Source organism: Miscanthus floridulus, chromosome 18 (genome assembly GCF_019320115.1).
Source record: "Miscanthus floridulus cultivar M001 chromosome 18, ASM1932011v1, whole genome shotgun sequence".
NCBI classification, from domain to species: domain Eukaryota; kingdom Viridiplantae; phylum Streptophyta; class Magnoliopsida; order Poales; family Poaceae; genus Miscanthus; species Miscanthus floridulus.
Genome location: NC_089597.1, coordinates 35,542,312 through 35,560,683, shown reverse-complemented (window position 1 = coordinate 35,560,683; position 18,372 = coordinate 35,542,312). Strand labels below are relative to the sequence as shown.

Below are 18,372 nucleotides of genomic sequence, written 5' to 3'. Positions count from 1 at the left end.
GAGTGAGTGAGCTTGTTGACCTCCTTCTTGAGGTTCTCATTCTCAACCACTAGTGAGGTGTCACAAGTGAGACCATCACTACTAGATGAGGTAGAAGTGGAAGTGCTACAAGAAGGGTTATGTAACAACCCAGAAATCCACACACCAAAAATACCAACTACAAAAAAAATTCTTAAAATCCCATGTGATGATGAGTGTCATGTATAGAAACCCAACCTAAGAGTGGCATTAGAAGTAACCCAACCCAAGTCATCACATAAGCATAGCATGTCATTTGTTGATTATGAATATTTAATTTCTAACAAATAAAGTGTTGCATACATTGTTAACTCAAATTATGAGTTGGATTTTCATTGTTTCATGTAAAGCCTAACAACTCCTTTAAAAGTAATAAACCATCAAATCAAATCAAATAATAAGGATTTGTTACACTTACTTTTGTATACAAAATGGCTAAATAAATTCCTAATATATATATAAGAATGTTGTGGGTCACATATCTAAAACTCTAATGAATTTGGTGCACCAATTTTTGAATTCAAAAACCAAAACCAGATTTGAATTCAAACACATGGAAGAGAACTGAAAATAGGAAAAAAGGGAAAGAAGAAGTGGGCCTCGCAGCCAGCCGCTCGGCCCAGCCAGCCCAGCGCGCGCACGCAGGCCCAGCAAGCAAGCCCAGGCTACCGCAGCCGCCCGCGCGCCCAGCCCCACCAGCTGCCGCTACCACTTAGGCCCGCGTGTCAGTTGCGCGTCACCCACGCCTACGCGTCCGTCCGCTCCACCCGCTATCGCTGCCACCACGACCTCACGCAGCCGGCCACGCGCCACGCCATTGTTCACCCTGCGCTGGCTGACGAGTGGACCCCCAGCGTCATCCTCTTCCTCGGTCCCCTCCTCTGCTTCTGGCAAAAGCAGAGCGTGGAAGCCGTAGGAAAGATCCCAGGCCCTAGCACCCTTTCTCCGCCGTCCGTGCCTCACGACCACCTGCAAAGCCGTTGGATGGATACCACCAAGGCACTGGCTGCCCGACAGGGTCATGCAAGATGCATGACCACTACCGCGCGCCTGCCATGGCCATGGCCGAGCCATGCCCTTGCCCCCTCCCTGTCCCCCGCCTTGCTGACCAAGGATCACGCAAACGGATTCTCCATCGCACCCACGATCGTGTCGCAACCCCGTAGCCCTAGCCGCGACGCAATCACGGCCCTTCGTGCGCACCTAGCCATCTCCAGCCGCTCGTCCATGACATGGCCGAAGCTTCGGCTATAAAGAGCCCCAGCCCTGGAGCCCTAGCGATCGTCCATCGCCCGCCGCCATTTGGTGGACATACACTGCGCACCTGAACCAAGAGAGAGGAGGGAGAAGGGGAAGGGAAGGGGGAGGAAAGCACCGAAGCCGCTGCAGAAAAGGAGATCGCTGGAGCCAAAGACGACACCGTTGTCTTCATCACTGGCGCGGGCAACGCGGCACTGCACGGCCACCGGAGCTATGCGGCCTCGAATCGACATGACATCACCACCCACTCTTCCACGCCACCCACAGTGAGCTTTCCCCCCTTCCGGTCGCTCTTTGCCGCCGAACCTCACCGTCGGCCATGGCGCCCCACACTTGGAGCGCGTAGGCTAGTGCCTTGTCTCCGGCCACTAGGAACACACGCACCCACGCACACCCTACGACCATGCCGTGACCACCCCGTGGGAGCCCCCTTGATCGCCCGTGCGCATCACCGTCGACATCGTGTTGCCATGGCCGTTGGAGCCCCTAACGGCCACCTGGGAGTCCGAAGCCCCGCTTGAGCCTTGGACGCCTTCGTCGTGCACCCACGAAACCACCGGAGCCATCGTCTACCCAGCCTAGTTACTGGAGAGCCGGCGTGCGCGACCTTGCCACCGGCGGGCACCACCGAGCCGCCAGCCGTCGTGGCCAATGACTTGGAAGACCCCGACCACCACTAGGGCCCCAGGATCATGATCGTCGTGGCCTAGGGTAGCCTTTCCCCTCCCTAGTTGGGCACCAGCCTCGCCATGGAGGCTCACCAGCGAAGCTCGCCGCCGGTAGGAGCGCCGCCGTGGGAGAAAGATAGGGGAAACACCCCCCCTCCTCACTAACACCCCTGCGTGAGCTCGGTGCACGTGAGTCGAGCCAAGGAGAAGAGATGGTGGACTTGGTTCACCGTGCGCCCTGCCGTTGGTCCATGGACCATGAGCGTTGGTCCACCGTGAGCCACATGGTGTGAGCCGCGCTATGGACGAAGCCCAATAAGAGCCCACGGCCATGACGTGGCAGCGTCACAGAGTGCCACGTGTTCGGCCCGGCCCGGCCCAGACCGGCCCAACCCGAAGCCCGTTTGAGACCCGGCCGTGTTGACCGTTGACTGGTCAATGTTGACCATTGACTTGGCCCCACATGTCAGTGACACGGACACTTTGGACCCACACGACAGGCGCTGACGGCATGCTGACGTCACACGGGACCCATATGTCAGCAGCCCCCGCAGCCAGGGTGACGTCATGCTGATGTCACGTTGACATCAGCTGCTGACGTCAGTAGCCCAGGCCCCACATGTCAGTGACCCTGATTGTTGACCATTGACTGTTGACCGTTGACTCGATGTTGACCGACGTTGACTTTGACCTGACCCACCTGTCAGTGACCCAATAGCCTTTGGCCCACCTGTCGGTGTGGACGACGTTGATGACGTCATGCTGACGTCAGCTGGGCCCCACCTATCAGCTCGGAACCGTAATGCTGACGTCAGCAAGCCACGTGGACCAACCACAGCATGACACGTGTCAGCCTAGGATTAATTCAGCCTTTTTCCATTTTCAGAAATAGATTTAAACTTCGGAAATTCATAACTAATTCATATGACCTCAGAAAAATACGAAACCAGGACCAAAGTTCATCTAAAATCGAGCCCTACGCAATGAACCCATGTTTGAGTGCATTTGGCTCTTTTGAATTTTCATTGCTCCTTTGTGCTATTCTATAGACGTCGCTAACGCGACTATAATGCGATCGTTTGCAGACTCGGAGGAGCACCAGACCGATGAGGATCGTGAGTATCGTGAGGAGTACGGGGACGACTACACTGAAGGTGCCACATCCCACCTAATCTCGTAGCACCTATTACGCTTGGCTAATGTAGAACTGCTATTGCTTTACTATACTGTTATAACCATACTATGATAGGACTTGCATGGTAATATGCTTTCTTGATGGCCTTTACCTTGACGCAACCTTACCCCTGCATACCCTGCTATTAGGTTAGACACATGCTTACTGCTATATTTTATTCGCTTGTACTTCTACTACGCTTATACTACATTAATGCGTGGTGTATTCTAGACTACAGGGAGAGTGCTGCGTGTGTGACTTGGGTGTGTAGAGTGGCATTATCCTAGGCTAGCAAGTGGCCGGAATCAGCCCAGTTGACGACGGTCAGTGAGGAAGGCGGATCTTGTGGTTATGTAAAACCTCTGTAGAGTGTATGGTTGATCGATCGATACATGTGCCGACTTGTCGACTATGGACCTTTCCTGGGTTTCGCTTAAACTAGATAGAGAGATGAGTCCTTCTTTTCCTCCCCCTAGAAGTGAGTGTTCGGTCGTAGCCAGGGGCTACGGGCCTTGAGACAGTGCCGAGAGGGAGTTGGCCTATCGACTGAGCGATGGTATGGTTATGGTATGGTGATGGTGTGGAGATGGTGGTATATAGATCCTAGGATCGAAACTTGGCTCGGAAAAGGGAATGGAGTGGAATGTATGTAGGAATGGTGTTAAAACTTGACTATACTATTATATACTTGATATGCTAAATGCATAGGAAACCCCAGCCTTATAGGTTCCTCTTGACTATATCCAACTTGCATCCAATTTCCACAAAGCAATGCTCATAGGGTTGGGAGTGGCCAGTACAAATCGTACTAATAAATTTTGGCATACAGGTTCTGCTAAGGAGTATAGCTCCAAGGAGTTTGACGGTTGAGGGGTTCGTGCCTACGCTTGAGTTTAGCGATCTTATCATCAAGCTGTTCTAAATGAATATTACTTTTGATTCCGCCAATGCGGCGATGTAATAATTTATATAATTCCGCACTATTTGTACTCTGATATTATCGTTGTATGGATGCGATATTCGACTAGAATTTGGGTAATATGATCTACCACGGTCTTACTACACTTCAACTCTGTGGATTTCCCTTCGCGGAAATTGGGGTTGTTTCAGTTGGTATCAGAGCCATACTTGACCATAGGACGAAACCCTCAGATATGGACGATAGAATAGGACGTGGACAACCCTTCTTTCGGTTATATACCGACCCTGCATTTACTTTTATGTAAGGCTTATCTATTTATTGACCCGCTAACACCTGTCCCCTTGAAACATGCAGATGACAACAAACGTCGACTGGCCACCTCTAGGACCGCTACCTCAGGACCACGCCAAGCTTACCTTTGACCTACGTGAGCTCGGGGGTTTTGCATAGACCCTCTACCGAGTTCTCATCACATTAGGAGTCCCCGACGAGCTTGTCAAGGTCACCTACACTGGGAAGCCAGCTCAGGCAGGAGGAATCGAAGGACCAATTGTCACCTCAGTCGAGTTCCCAGCTAGCACTACCCTACCTTCTGTTCCAGCTTCCACCGAGATGACCATAGAGGACACAGTTGAGGAGGGACTGCGAGCTGTCTCGCACAAGGCACTTCGCGGAGTGATGAGGGACCACTATGAGCACCTGAAGACGACAGAGTTCCATCTACTTCCCTAGGCCCTCGACCTTAGCCTTACCCCCAGTGAGCAGAGTTTCGCAGCAGGCAGAGTTATCCTTGCCGAGGAGGATAGATGCCTTCGCGTCTCAGCTATCCACCTACTGGAGCAGGACAGGTACGTGACCCAGCTTGAGCAGAAGAGACGTCAGTACCAGGCCCTTCTATGGGAGCACCAGGAGCGAGACTCGCAGGGAGCACAGGAGCGAGCTAGTCTACTTGAGACAGTTGCCAAGCTGCAGGACGAGCTCAACCGCCGTGAAGAAATCCACAGAGCTGAGGTCGACGACTTACAGGATAAAGCCGCCGACCTAGGCAACAGGAACTGCTACCTCGATAGTAAGGTCTTGGAGTTGTAGAGAGAGTTGGACGACAAGAAGGCCTAGTTCAACCACAGAGGAGACAGAGAGAGATCCAAGGGGATTGACATGCTGAAGATCCAATCTCAAAACAAGACCATGACTCAAGATCTAGAAGAGTTTAGAAAGAAGGCCATTCGCAACCAGGGTCACCTGATCGAGGCACTTAGGCAGAACGAGTACCTACATGACAAGTGTGAGAGGACTCGACAGGCTTGGCAGAAGTCCGATAGGAAGCGCCTCAGGGAGATGAAGGGTATGTGGGATCAGCTACCCAAGGAGATTTGCAGCAAGACGAAGCCTAGGGTAGAGGAGTTTGAGTTAGCTCCGACTCGCCTCAACCTAGACGCCTGCCCTACCCTACCTGGAGCCAAGCCTACTGAGGAGCTCACCGAGGCCTTGAAGTGCGTGTCCCGACTTCACAAGTCTGACGAGGAGATCGAGATCGAGAACAGTCGTATCCCAGCTACGGTGTACGAGTTAGAGTAGATGACCCTGCGTGGTCATGAGTCATGTCAGTAGCTTCCGTAAGTTGTACCCCATGATGTACCCCTTATGAGATGTATTATGAGACATTATGCGTAGTACAATTCTCGCACGTCTTTAAATGTAGCTACTGGAGATGATGCTATGTAATAAAACCCATGTAATGAATGTTTTGGATCTTATTGCATCTTATGGATCTTATTACTTCTTTGTAATGAGTGTTGGATAGTGTAAATGTTTTTCTTTAAATCGTCAAAAATCATGTAATCATATTGAATTATAAGCACTTTTGGCACAAGCACTAAAATCCCTATGATCCATGTTGCAGATGTCGAACCGCCGTTCTAATCGCCTAATGAATCGAGGACGTGCGCCCACCCCTAAACCAGTTGAACCAAATGGGGGACGTGGTGGCAACAACCGTGGTCGTGGCCATGGACGTGGACGTGGAGGGATACCCTTCCACCTGGAGAATACTTTGCCGCCTGAGGAGAACATTCGACCACCACCACCACCGAACCTGGCAGAAGTGATGGCACAGCAGACCCAGCTTCTTGCAGCTCTTGTTGAAGGAGCAAACCGTCGCCAGGGAGGTCAGCAGAATGACTTCCAAAGGAAGCTAGAAGGATTTTTGAAGCTAAGGCCACCTACCTATGATGGCACCGACCCTGACCCGCTTGTAGCCGATGACTGGCTCAAGGAAATGGAGAAGAAGCTTGACCTCACTACTTTCACCGATGGTGAGTGTGTTGGAGCTGCCACACACCAGCTCATAGGTGCAGCACATGCCTGGTGGGACAGTTTCAGTGATTCCCATGAGGACCCTGCCAACATCTCGTGGGATGAGTTCGCCGAAGCATTCACTGAGTATCACATTCCCAAGGGTATCATGGAGGCCAAAGCGGAGGAGTTTCGCAACATCAAGATGGGGAAGGAAAGGGTGACTGAGTACACTACTCGTTTCACCAATCTTCTTCGCTATGCCCCTTCCTATGTTGTGAACTCTGAGAAGGAGAAGCTGTACTATTACCGCAAGGGACTCAACCTGCATATCAAGCTGAAGTTTGGTGGTATTGAGAGCAACACATTGCGTGCTCTGGTGGATCACTGCGTCCAGATCGAGAAAGATCATGCTGAAGCTGGAGAAGAGTACAGGGAGAGGAAGCGTAAGCCTGAGGAGTCCTTCCGTGGCCGTGATCGCAAGAGGTTCCATAGAGATGCACCATCCAGGGAACGCTTTCATCACAACAGGGATGACAACCCTAGATCGAGTAGGGGTAGTGGAGGCTGCACCACCAAATACTCCCGCCCTGCTCAAGATCGTTACACCCAGGACTGTTATACGCAGGACCGCAACACTCAGGACCATTCCAACTGTCCCCACTCAGCAAGTGAACGCCCAGCACAGAATCGCTCCGCACCAAGCACAGGAAACTGGAAGGCAACCGTGCCAACCCCTACAGGCGGTATGCCTTTCACCTGCTTTGCTTGTGGCCAACCAGGTCACAAAGCCACTGAGTGCCCACAGAACTCAGCTGCTCAGAAGTCTCAGTTCAAGGGATTTGCTACCCGTGGTCGTCTCAACCATCTGGATGCCAAGGAAGCACAGGCTGCCCCTGATGTGGTGTACGGTATGTTTTTAGTTAATGGCAATACTGCATCAGTTTTATTCGACTCTAGAGCAACTTGTTCTTACATATCATCCAAGTTTGCACGGGAGCATGACTTGCCTATAACCCCACGTGAAAAGCCTATCATCACCAGTTCACATTTAGGAGATCTAAAATGCACCCACATCTATAAGGGAGTGAGTCTCACCATTGAGGGTCTTGTCTTTAAAGCTGACCTAACCCTTTTACCTTCCACTAGCCTAGATGTCATCCTAGGTATGGATTGGTTAACCATTCACCAAGGTATCATATCATGTTCACCTAGATACGTCCAAGTGACCCACCCATCAAGCCAAGTCATTAGATGTGAACCCCAGTCTGGAAAGTCCACCTCTATCCTATGTGCCCTTAAAGCAAGTTCAGAATCACAAAAAGAGGAGAAGACAGTTCATGATGTGCCAGTAGTCAGAGACTATCCCGATGTATTCCCTAAAGAATTACCGAGTATGCCACCAGACCGTGATGTAGAGTTCATCATTGATCTGTTGCCGGGAATAGGTCCCATTGCCAAGAGACCCTATCGCATGTCAGTTGACGAACTGGCTGAGCTCAAGAAAAGCTTGATGAGCTCATCTCGAAGGGATATATCAGACCCAGTGCTTCACCCTGGGGATCCCCTGTTCTGTTTGTTAAGAAGAAGGATGGTTCAATGAGAATGTGCATTGATTACCAGAACTTGAACGCAGTCACCATCAAGAACAAGTACCCCCCTGCCAAGAATTGATGATCTGCTTGATTAGCTTCGAGGTGCCAAGTATTTCTTCAAGATTGATCTCAGATTTGGCTATCACCAGATGAAGATTCGAGAGAGTGACATCCCAAAAATAGCCTTCGTGACTAGGTATGGACAGTTTGAGTTCACTGTGGTATCCTTTGGACTCACGAATGCTCCCGCATACTTCATGAACATGATGAACAAGGTTTTCATGGATGAACTGGATAAGTTCGTGGTAGTATTCATTGATGACATTCTTGTCTATTCACCCACCGCTGAAGAACATGAACATCATATGAGAACTGTGCTCGAGAAATTAGCCCAACATCAGCTCTATGCAAAGTTCAGCAAATGTGAGTTTTGGCTATAGGAAGTTGCCTTCCTAGGCCATGTACTATCAGCTAAAGGTGTCGCAGTTGACCCAGCCAAGATTGAAGCTGTGAAAGAGTAGGATCAACCCCGTAATGTGATAGAAGTCAGAAGTTTCTTGGGATTAGCTGGATACTATCGCCGATTCATCGAAAACTTCTCTAAGATAGCCCGTCCGATGACTAACCTTCTGAAGAAGACTAAGGAGTTTGAATGGATGCCCGAGTGCGAACAAGGCTTCCAGGAATTGAAACAGAAGCTTACCACAACTCCTGTGCTAGCATTGCCTGACATCAGCAAAGATTTCGTGGTCTATTGTGATGCATCCCATCAAGGACTTGGCTGTGTACTGATGCAAGATGGAAGAGTGATAGCATATGCGTCCCGACAGTTGAAAGAACACGAGAACCGTTACCCTACTCATGACCTTGAGCTAGCAGCAGTTGTGCATGCCTTGAAGATCTGGAGGCACTACTTGATAGGCAACAAGTGTGATATCTACACCGACCATAAGAGCTTGAAGTAGTTTTTCACTCAAGAAGATTTGAATATGAGGCAACGCCATTGGCTAGAGTTGATCAAGGACTATGACCTGGAAATTCACTATCATCCGGGAAAAGCTAATGTAGTCGTAGATGCTCTCAGTCGCAAGAGTTACTATCACACTTTGATCACAGAATCCGTACCACCTGAGCTCAAGGAATAGATTGATGATTTCCAACTTGAGATACTATCGCACGGCTTGTTGAATGAGCTCCGCATATAGTATGATCTCACAGAACACATCTGTCAAGCTTAGAAAGATTGTGAAGAAATCGAATATCTCTATGGTCTGATGAAACTAGGCTATAAGACCAACCACCATGAAGATGAACAAGGAACCATCTGGTTCAAGAACAAAATCTGCGTTCCATCTGACCCAGTGCTATGAGAGGAAATTCTATCAGAAGCTCACGATTCTAAGTACTGTATACACCCTAGGAATTCAAAAATGTATCAAGATTTGAAGAAACACTTTTGGTGGAAAGGCATGAAGACAGACATTGCAGGACATGTGGCATGATGTGACACCTGTAATAGAGTCAAGGCTGAACATCAAAGGCCTGCAGGTTTGCTAAAGCCTCTTGACGTTCCCGAGTGGAAGTGGGAGAGCATATCTATGGATTTCATAGTTGGATTGCCCCGTTCATAGAAAGGCAATGATTCCATCTGGGTGATTGTTGATCGCTTGACCAAGATTGCTCACTTTGTACCGGTAAAGACCAAGACCAATGCCGAAAAATTAGCAGATCTATATATTGAGCATATTCTCAGACTGCATGGAGCTCCCTCTAGTATTGTATCTGATCGTGGTCCTCAATTTGTGTCCCAATTCTGGGAAGCTCTGCACAAGTCCATTGGAACCAAACTTGATTTCAGTACCGCTTAACACCCACAGACAGATGGACAGACAGAATGAGTAAATCAGATCTTAGAAGACATGCTTCGCGCTAGTGTACTGAACTATGGCTCTGATTGGGAGAAATGCTTACCCTATGCTGAGTTCTCTTACAACAACAGCTACCAAGCCAGTATTAAGATGTCACCATTTGAAGCTCTGTATGGAAAACCATGTCAGACACCTCTGATGTGGTCCCAACCAGGAGAAAGATCGTTCTTTGACTCCGCTAAGATTCAAGATGCCGAAGAAGGAGTAGCTCAAGTAAGAGAGAATTTGAGAATTGCTCAAAGTCGATACAAGAGCTATGCTGACAAAAGGAGAAGAGAACTTGAGTTTAATGTGGGGGACTTCGTCTATCTCAAGGTATTCCCGCTACGTGGGACTATCAGATTCCATGTGAAAGGAAAGCTTGCCCCTAGATTTGTTGGCCCATACAAGATTTGCAAAAAGATTGGAAAGCTCGCCTACAAACTTGAGCTACCTGAGGAATTGGTGGGTGTACATCCCGTATTTCATGTCTCACAGCTGCGCAAGTGTTTGAGAGTGCCCGATGAAGTAGTTCCGACTGATACGCTTGACATTCAAGATACGCTTGAGTATAAAGAACATCCTATCAGAATTCTAGGAAGAGATACCAAAGAGACCAGAAGCAGGACTATTCCTATGTGCAAGATCCAATGGAGCAATCACACAGAGAGAGAAGCAACATGGGAGAAAGAGTCTGACCTCCAGCTACACTATCCTTATCTCTTCGAAGGGTACGCTACGCTTTAATCTCGGGGACGAGATTCTGTTAAGGGGGTGGGACTGTAACAACCCAGAAATCCACACACCAAAAATACCAACTACAAAAAAAAATTTCTTAAAATCTCATGTGATGATGAGTGTCATGTATAGAAACCCAACCTAAGAGTGGCATTAGAAGTAACCCAACCCAAGTCATCACATAAGCATAGCATGTCATTTGTTGATTATGAATATTTAATTTCTAACAAATAAAGTGTTGCATACATTGTTAACTCAAATTATGAGTTGGATTTTCATTGTTTCATGTAATGCCTAACAACTCCTTTAAAAGTAATAAACCATCAAATCAAATCAAAGAATAAGGATTTGTTACACTTACTTTTGTATACAAAATGGCTAAATAAATTCCTAATATATATATAAGAATGTTGTGGGTCACATATCTGAAACTCTAATGAATTTGGTGCACCAATTTTTGAATTCAAAAACCAAAACTAGATTTGAATTCAAACACATGGAAGAGAACTGAAAATAGGAAAAAAAGGAAAAGAAGAAGTGGGCCTCGCAGCCAGCCGCTCGGCCCAGCCAGCCCAGCGCGCGCACGCAGGCCCAGCAAGCAAGCCCAGGCTACCGCAGCTGCCCGCGCGCCTAGCCCCGCCAGCTACCGCTGCCACTTGGGCCCGCACGTCAGTTGCGCATCACCCACGCCTGCGCGTCCGTCTGCTCCACCCGCTGTTGCTGCCACCGCGACCCCACGCAGCCGGCCGCGCGCCACGCCGTTGTTCACCCCGTGCTGGCTGACGAGTGGACCCCCAGCGTCATCCTCTTCCTTGGTCCCCTCCTCTGCTTCCGGCAAAAGCAGAGCACGGAAGCCGTAGGAAAGATCCCAGGCCCCAGCACCCTTTCTCCGCCGTCCGTGCCTCACGACCACCTGCAAAGCCGTTGGATGGATACCACCAAGGCACCGGCTGCCCGACAGGGTCACGCAAGATGCATGACCACTGTCGCGCACCTGCCATGCCCATGGCCGAGCCATGCCCTTGCCCCCTCCCTGTCCCCCGCCTTGCTGACCAAGGATCATGCAAACGGATTCTCCATCGCACCCACGACCACGTCGCAACCCCGTAGCCCTAGCCGCGACGCAATCACGGCCCTTCGCGCGCACCTGGCCATCTCTAGCCGCTCGTCCATGACATGGCTGAAGCTCCGGCTATAAGATCCCCAGCCCTGGAGCCCTAGCGATCATCCATCGCCCGCCACCATTTGGTGGCCATACACTGCGCACCTGAACCAAGAGAGAGGAGGGAGAAGGGGAAGGGAAGGGGGAGGAAAGCGTCGAAGCCGCTGCGGAAAAGGAGATCACCGAAGCCGAAGATGATGCCGTCGTCTTCATCACTGGCGCGGGCAACGCGGCACTGCACGGCCACCGGAGCTACATGGCCTCGAATCGACACAGCATCACCACCCACTCTTCCACGCCACCCACGGTGAGCTTTCCCCCCTTCCGGTCTCTCTTTGCCGCCGAACCTCACCGTCGGCCATGGCGCCCCACACCTGGAGTGTGTAGGCCAGTGCCTTGTCTCCGGCCACTAGGAACACACGCACCCACGCACACCCCGCGACCATGCCGTGACCACCCCGCGGGAGCCCCCTTGATCGCCCGTGCGCATCACCATCGACATCGTGTCGCCATGGCCGCTGGAGCCCCTAACGGTCACCTAGGAGTCCGAAGCCCCGCTTGAGCCCTGGACGCCTTCGTCGTGCACCCACGAAACCACCGGAGCCATCGTCTGCCCAGCCTAGTTACTGGAGAGCTGGCGTGGGTGACCTTGCCACCGGCGGGCACCGCCGAGCCACCAGCCGCCATGGCCAACGACTTGGAAGACCCCGGCCACTAGGGCCCTAGGATCATGATCGCCGTGGCCTAGGGTAGCCTTTCCCCTCCCCAGTTGGGCACCAGCCTCGCCACGGAGGCTCACCAGCGAAGCTCGCCGCCGGTAGGAGCGCCACCGCGGGAGAAAGATAGGGGAAACACCCCCCCTCGCTGACACCCCTGCGTGAGCTCGGTGCACGTGAGCCGAGCCAAGGAGAAGAGACGGTGGACTTGGTTCACCGTGCGCCCTACCGTAGGTCCATGGACCATGAGCGTTGGTCCACCGTGAGCCACACGGTGTGAGCCGCGCTGTGGACGAAGCCCAATAAGAGCCCACGACCGTGACGTGGCAGCGTCACAGAGTGCCACATGTTCGGCCCGGCCCGGCCCAGACCGGCCCAACCCGAAGCCCGTTTGAGACCCGGCCGTGTTGACCGTTGACTGGTCAACGTTGACCGTTGACCTGGCCCCACATGTTAGTGACACGGACACTTTGGACCCACACGACAGGCGCTGATGGCATGCTGACATCACACGGGACCCACATGTCAGTAGCCCCGCAGCCAGGGTGACGTCATGCTGACGTCACGTTGACATCAGCTGCTGACGTCAGCATCCTAGGCCCCACATGTCAGTGACCCTGATTATTGACCATTGACCGTTGACCGTTGACTCAATGTTGACCGACGTTGACTTTGACCAGACCCACCTGTCAGTGACCCAATAGCCTTTGGCCCACCTGTCGGTGTGGACGACGTTGATGACGTCATGCTGACGTCATGCTGACGTCAGCTAGGCCCCACCTGTCAGCTCAGAACCGTAATGCTGACGTCAGCAAGCCACGTGGACCAACCACAGCATGACACGTGTCAGCCTAGGATTAATTCAGCCTTTTTCTATTTTCAGAAATAGATTTAAACTTCGGAAATTCATAACTAATTCATATGATCTCAGAAAAATACGAAACTAGGACCAAAGTTCATCTAAAATCGAGCCCTACGCAATGAACCCATGTTTGAGTGCATTTGGCTCTTTTGAATTTTCATTGCTCCTTTGTGCTATTCTATAGACGTCGCTAACGCGACTATAATGCGATCGTTTGCAGACTCGGAGGAGCACCAGACCGACGAGGATCGTGAGTATCGTGAGGAGTACGGGGACGACTACACTGAAGGTGCCACATCCCACCCAATCTCGTAGCACCTATTACGCTTGGCTAATGTAGAACTGCTATTGCTTTACTATACTGTTATAACCATACTATGATAGGACTTGCATGGTAGTATGCTTTCTTGATGGCCTTTACCTTAACGCAACCTTACCCCTGCATACCCTGCTATTAGGTTAGACACACGCTTACTGCTATATTTTATTCGCTTGTACTTCTACTACGCTTATACTACATTAATGCGTGGTGTATTCTGGACTACGGGGAGAGTGTTGTGTGTGTGACTTGGGTGTGTGGAGGGTGAGGGTTGTGTCAACCAAGTTGGAGTATACGATGAGCCTGGGGCAAGTCATGCCATGTGGTGCTACCTGGGCACCCTTGGAATGGATACCTGTGATGGGTAAATGGTATATGAGGTGGTCCTGGGTGTGAACCTATGATGGGAGGAGTCCGGGATGGAGGTGCTATGGTGGCATGATAAATGGAAACCCTGATGAAGACATTCTGGCTTGGTCACCCCTAAGGACTTACTAGTACTCAGATTCACCGAGAAGCCTTATGTACCACTCGCCCTATATGGTGCGGGACGGTCGGACTACTTGGTAGGATATTGCCACTACTGCTAGGTTAATAGCGGACAGTATAAGGAGGTACGGGGCACGGAGGATTTCCCCCACACCCTTCCGAGACTTCATGGAGACCCTGTGGACCCGGCTCATGACTCACAGTTTCAGCCACCCCAGACTAGACTTGGGGTGTACCAGGGCTGAATGGTAGAGTGGCATTATCCTAGGCTAGCAAGCGGCCGGAATCAGCCCAGTTGACGACGGTCAGCGAGGAAGGCGGATCTTGTGGTTATGTAAAACCTCTGCAGAGTGTATGGTTGATCGATCGATACATGTGCCGACTTGTCGGCTATGGACCTTTCCTGGGTTTCGCTTAAACTAGATAGAGAGATGAGTCCTTCTTTTCCTCCCCCTGGAAGTGAGTGTTCGGTCGTAGCCAGGGGCTACGGGCCTTGAGATAGTGCCGAGAGGGAGTTGGCCTGTCGACTGAGCGATGGTATGGTTATGGTATGGTGATGGTGTGGAGATGGTGGTATATCGATCCCAGGATCGAAACCTGGCTCGAAAAAGGGAATGGAGTGGAATGTGTGTAGGAATGGTGTTAAAACTTAACTATACTATTATATACTTGATATGCTAAATGCATAGGAAACCCCAGCCTTATAGGTTCCTCTTGACTATATCCAACTTGCATCCAATTTCCACAAAGCAATGCTCATAGGGTTGGGAGTGGCCAGTACAAATCGTACTGATAAATTTTGGCATACAGGTTCTGCTGAGGAGTATAGCTCCGAGGAGTTTGACGGTTGAGGGGTTCATGCCTACGCTTGAGTTTGGCGATCTTATCATCAAGCTGTTCTAAATGAATGCTACTTTTGATTCCGCCAATGCGGCGATATAATAATTTATATAATTCCGCACTATTTGTACTCTGATATTATCATTGTATGGATGTGATATTCGACTGGAATTTAGGTAATATGATCTACCACGGTCTTACTACACTTCAACTCTGTGGATTTCCCTTTGCAGAAATTGGGGTTGTTTTAGGTTAGTAGGAGCAATAATGATAATGATAGGCATAGATAGTGATTCATCAATTATATCACAAGTTAAACCTACATTGCAAGTTTCAACATACTTCTTTTTATTTTGCTCATCAAGCAAAGAGGAATGAGTCTTTTCAAGCCTTTTGTGAGCTTTCCCAAGCTTCTCATTGGCTTTCTCTAGCCTCTCATGAGATGCATTGAGTTTATCAAAGGCTTTCTTAAGGGCTATTAGTTCCTTACGCAAGCTTTTGCATTCCCTTCTCTTGATGTCAAAGTGTTCTTTAGTATCTTCTAGTATGTCAAATAGTTCATCCTTAGTAGGTTCATCATTATCACTATCACTATCATTTTTATTTTCATGTTCATTTTCATCATCATGTTCTTCATCACTTTAATCATCACAAGATTGTACCTTAGTGGCCTTAGCCATGAAGTATGATGAAGATTCGAAGAGAGAAGGCTTCTCATTGATGGCAATGCTTGCAAGAACCTTCTTCTTGGTAGTCTTATCATCATCACTATCATCATCATCACTTGAGGAAGCATCACTATCCCAAGTGACTACATATGAACCACCCTTCTTCTTCTTGAAGGCCATCTTGTCCTTCTTCTCTTTCTTTTCCTTCTTGTTCTTCTTATTGTCATCATCATTGTCGCTATTATATGAACATTGAGCAACAAGATGATCTTTGCTTCCACACTTGAAGCACCTTCTTGACTCTTCTTTGTTCTTGGATGAAGACTTCTTTCTTCTAGCCCGGTAGCCCTTCTTCATCATGAACTTGCCAAACTTCTTGATAAAGAGAGCCATCTTCTCATCATCATCATCATCCCAAGATTCATCTTCTTCACTTGATGTTTCTTGCTTAGCTTTGCCCTTGGATGATGTGGCTTTGAATGCCATGCTCTTCTTCTTGTCATCCTTATTCTCATCTTTCTTCTCCTTCTTTTCTTCCATCTCATCATCATCTCTATATGTGTCATCGGTCATTATATCCCCAAATACTTGGTTTGATGACATGGTGTCCAAACCACTTCTCACTAGAATAGTGACCAATGTGCCAAATCTTGAGGGTAAGCATCTCAAGAGCTTGTGGGAGAAGTCCTTGTCCTTCATCTCTTCTCCAAGTGCTTTTAGATCATTGGCAAGCACTTAAAGCCTATGAAACATCTCTGACACACTCTCATCCTCCTTCATCTTGAAGCTTGCAAACTTCTCTTTGAGAATGTATGCCTTTGCACCCTTCATGGCTTGAGTGCCCTCAAACGATTCTTCCAGCTTCTTCCAAGCCTCATGAGCCATCTCAATATTTTTGATTTACTCAAATGTTCTTTCATCAATTGCATCATGAATAGTACTTAGAGCAATGTCATTGTTTTGGAGAAGTACTTCTTCGGCCGCGACGGGATTCTCTGGATCACCAATCTCAATTTTGGTTTCTACCACCTTCCACACCTTTCTATTGATTGACTTGATGTGTGTGGTCATCTTTGACTTCCAATAAGGATAATTTGTGCCATCAAATTGGGTTGGCTTCTTGGTGTTGTTGATTTGAGCCATTTTTACACCGAAGGTTGTTAAGCCTCAAATCACGGTGACCTTGGCTCCGATAACAATTGAAAGGTCCTAATGGCTAGAGGGGGGGGTGAATAGCCTAATAAAAATTTCTACAACAACACTTAACAAAATGGTTAGACATTTATGAGGCAAAGCAAGTGTTGCGCTAGCCTACTCAAAATGCAAGCCACCTACCATAATTCTAGTTTAGATAGTATCTATTCACACAATAGCTATGACACTACCCTATGTTAGTGTGCTCTCAAAGGCTAACTAAGGAGACACACCAACCAAGCAAACAAGCTCACAACTAGCTACACTAAAGAGCTTGACAACTAGTTTACGGTAATATAAAGAGAGTGATCAAGAAGGTTATACCGCCATGTAGATGAAGGAACCAATAAATCACAAGGATGAATAACAATGAAGACCAATCACCTCAGAATCAATGATGAACACAATGATTTTTTTATCGAGGTTCACTTGCTTGCCGGCAAGCTAGTCCTCGTTGTGGCGATTCAATCACTTGGAGGTTCACGCGCTAATTAGCTTCACACGGCAAACCCTCAATAGGGTGCCGCACAACCAATATAAGATGAGGATCACACAAGCTACGAGCAATCCACTAGAGTACCTTTTGGCTCTCCACCGGGGAAAGGTCAAGAACCCCTCACAATCACCACGATCAGAGCTGGAGACAATCACCACTCTCCGCTCAACGATCCTCGCTGCTCCAAGCCATCTAGGTGGCGGCAACCACCAAGAGTAACAAGTGAAACCCGCAGCGAAACACGAACACCAAGTGCCTCTATATGCAAACACTCAAGCAATGCACTTGGATTCTCTCCCAATCTCACAAAGATGATAAATCTATGATGGAGATGAGTGAGAGCGCTTTGGCTAAGCTCACAAGGTTGTTATGTCAATGAAAATGGCCAAAAGTATGAGCTTCAATCGACCATGGGGCTTAAATAGAAGCCCCCACGAAATAGAGCCGTTGTACCCCTTCACTGGGCACAACACGGGCTGACCGGACGCTCCGGTCATGTTGACCGGACACTGGACCTCAGCGTCCGATCGCCCGACGGCAACCACGTGTCCCGATCTCAACGGTCACTTGAGTTAACCGAACGCTGCGCTATAACTGACCGGATGCTGAGCCACCAGCGTTCGGTCGTTTTCAGTAAGGTTTCAGAAACGTATTTTACCCACTGGACACGTCCGGTCATGCACGACCGGACCTTGCCATCGTCCGGTCAGAGACCCTAGCCTCTGTGCGCTGCCCGACAATAGGATCGGACACTCCCCGCCAGTGTCCGATCGCCGAGTGACCCAACGTCCGGTTGTTTGACCGACACCAGCATCTCTGCTGTTACAACTGACCGGACGCGCCGATTCCTCTGGGATTAGCGTCCGGTCACCTTGTGACCAGCGAGACTAACTCCTTTTCACCTCTAACTTCTTTACCCTTGCTTAAATGTGCCAACCACCAAGTATATCACCTTGTGCACATGTGTTAGCAATTTTTCACAAATATTTTCGAGGATGTTAGCATTTCACTAGATCCTAAATGCATATGCATTGAGTTAGAGCGTCTAG

The 18,372-nt window shown here is 49.3% G+C and overlaps 1 protein-coding gene across 8 annotated transcripts in view; it reads right to left on the bottom strand.

Annotated features, from left to right (window-relative positions):
* The window catches only part of LOC136520896 (uncharacterized), a 44,967-nt gene that overhangs the window by 25,519 nt on the left and 1,076 nt on the right, over positions 1 to 18,372 (bottom strand). The window lies entirely within an intron of this gene.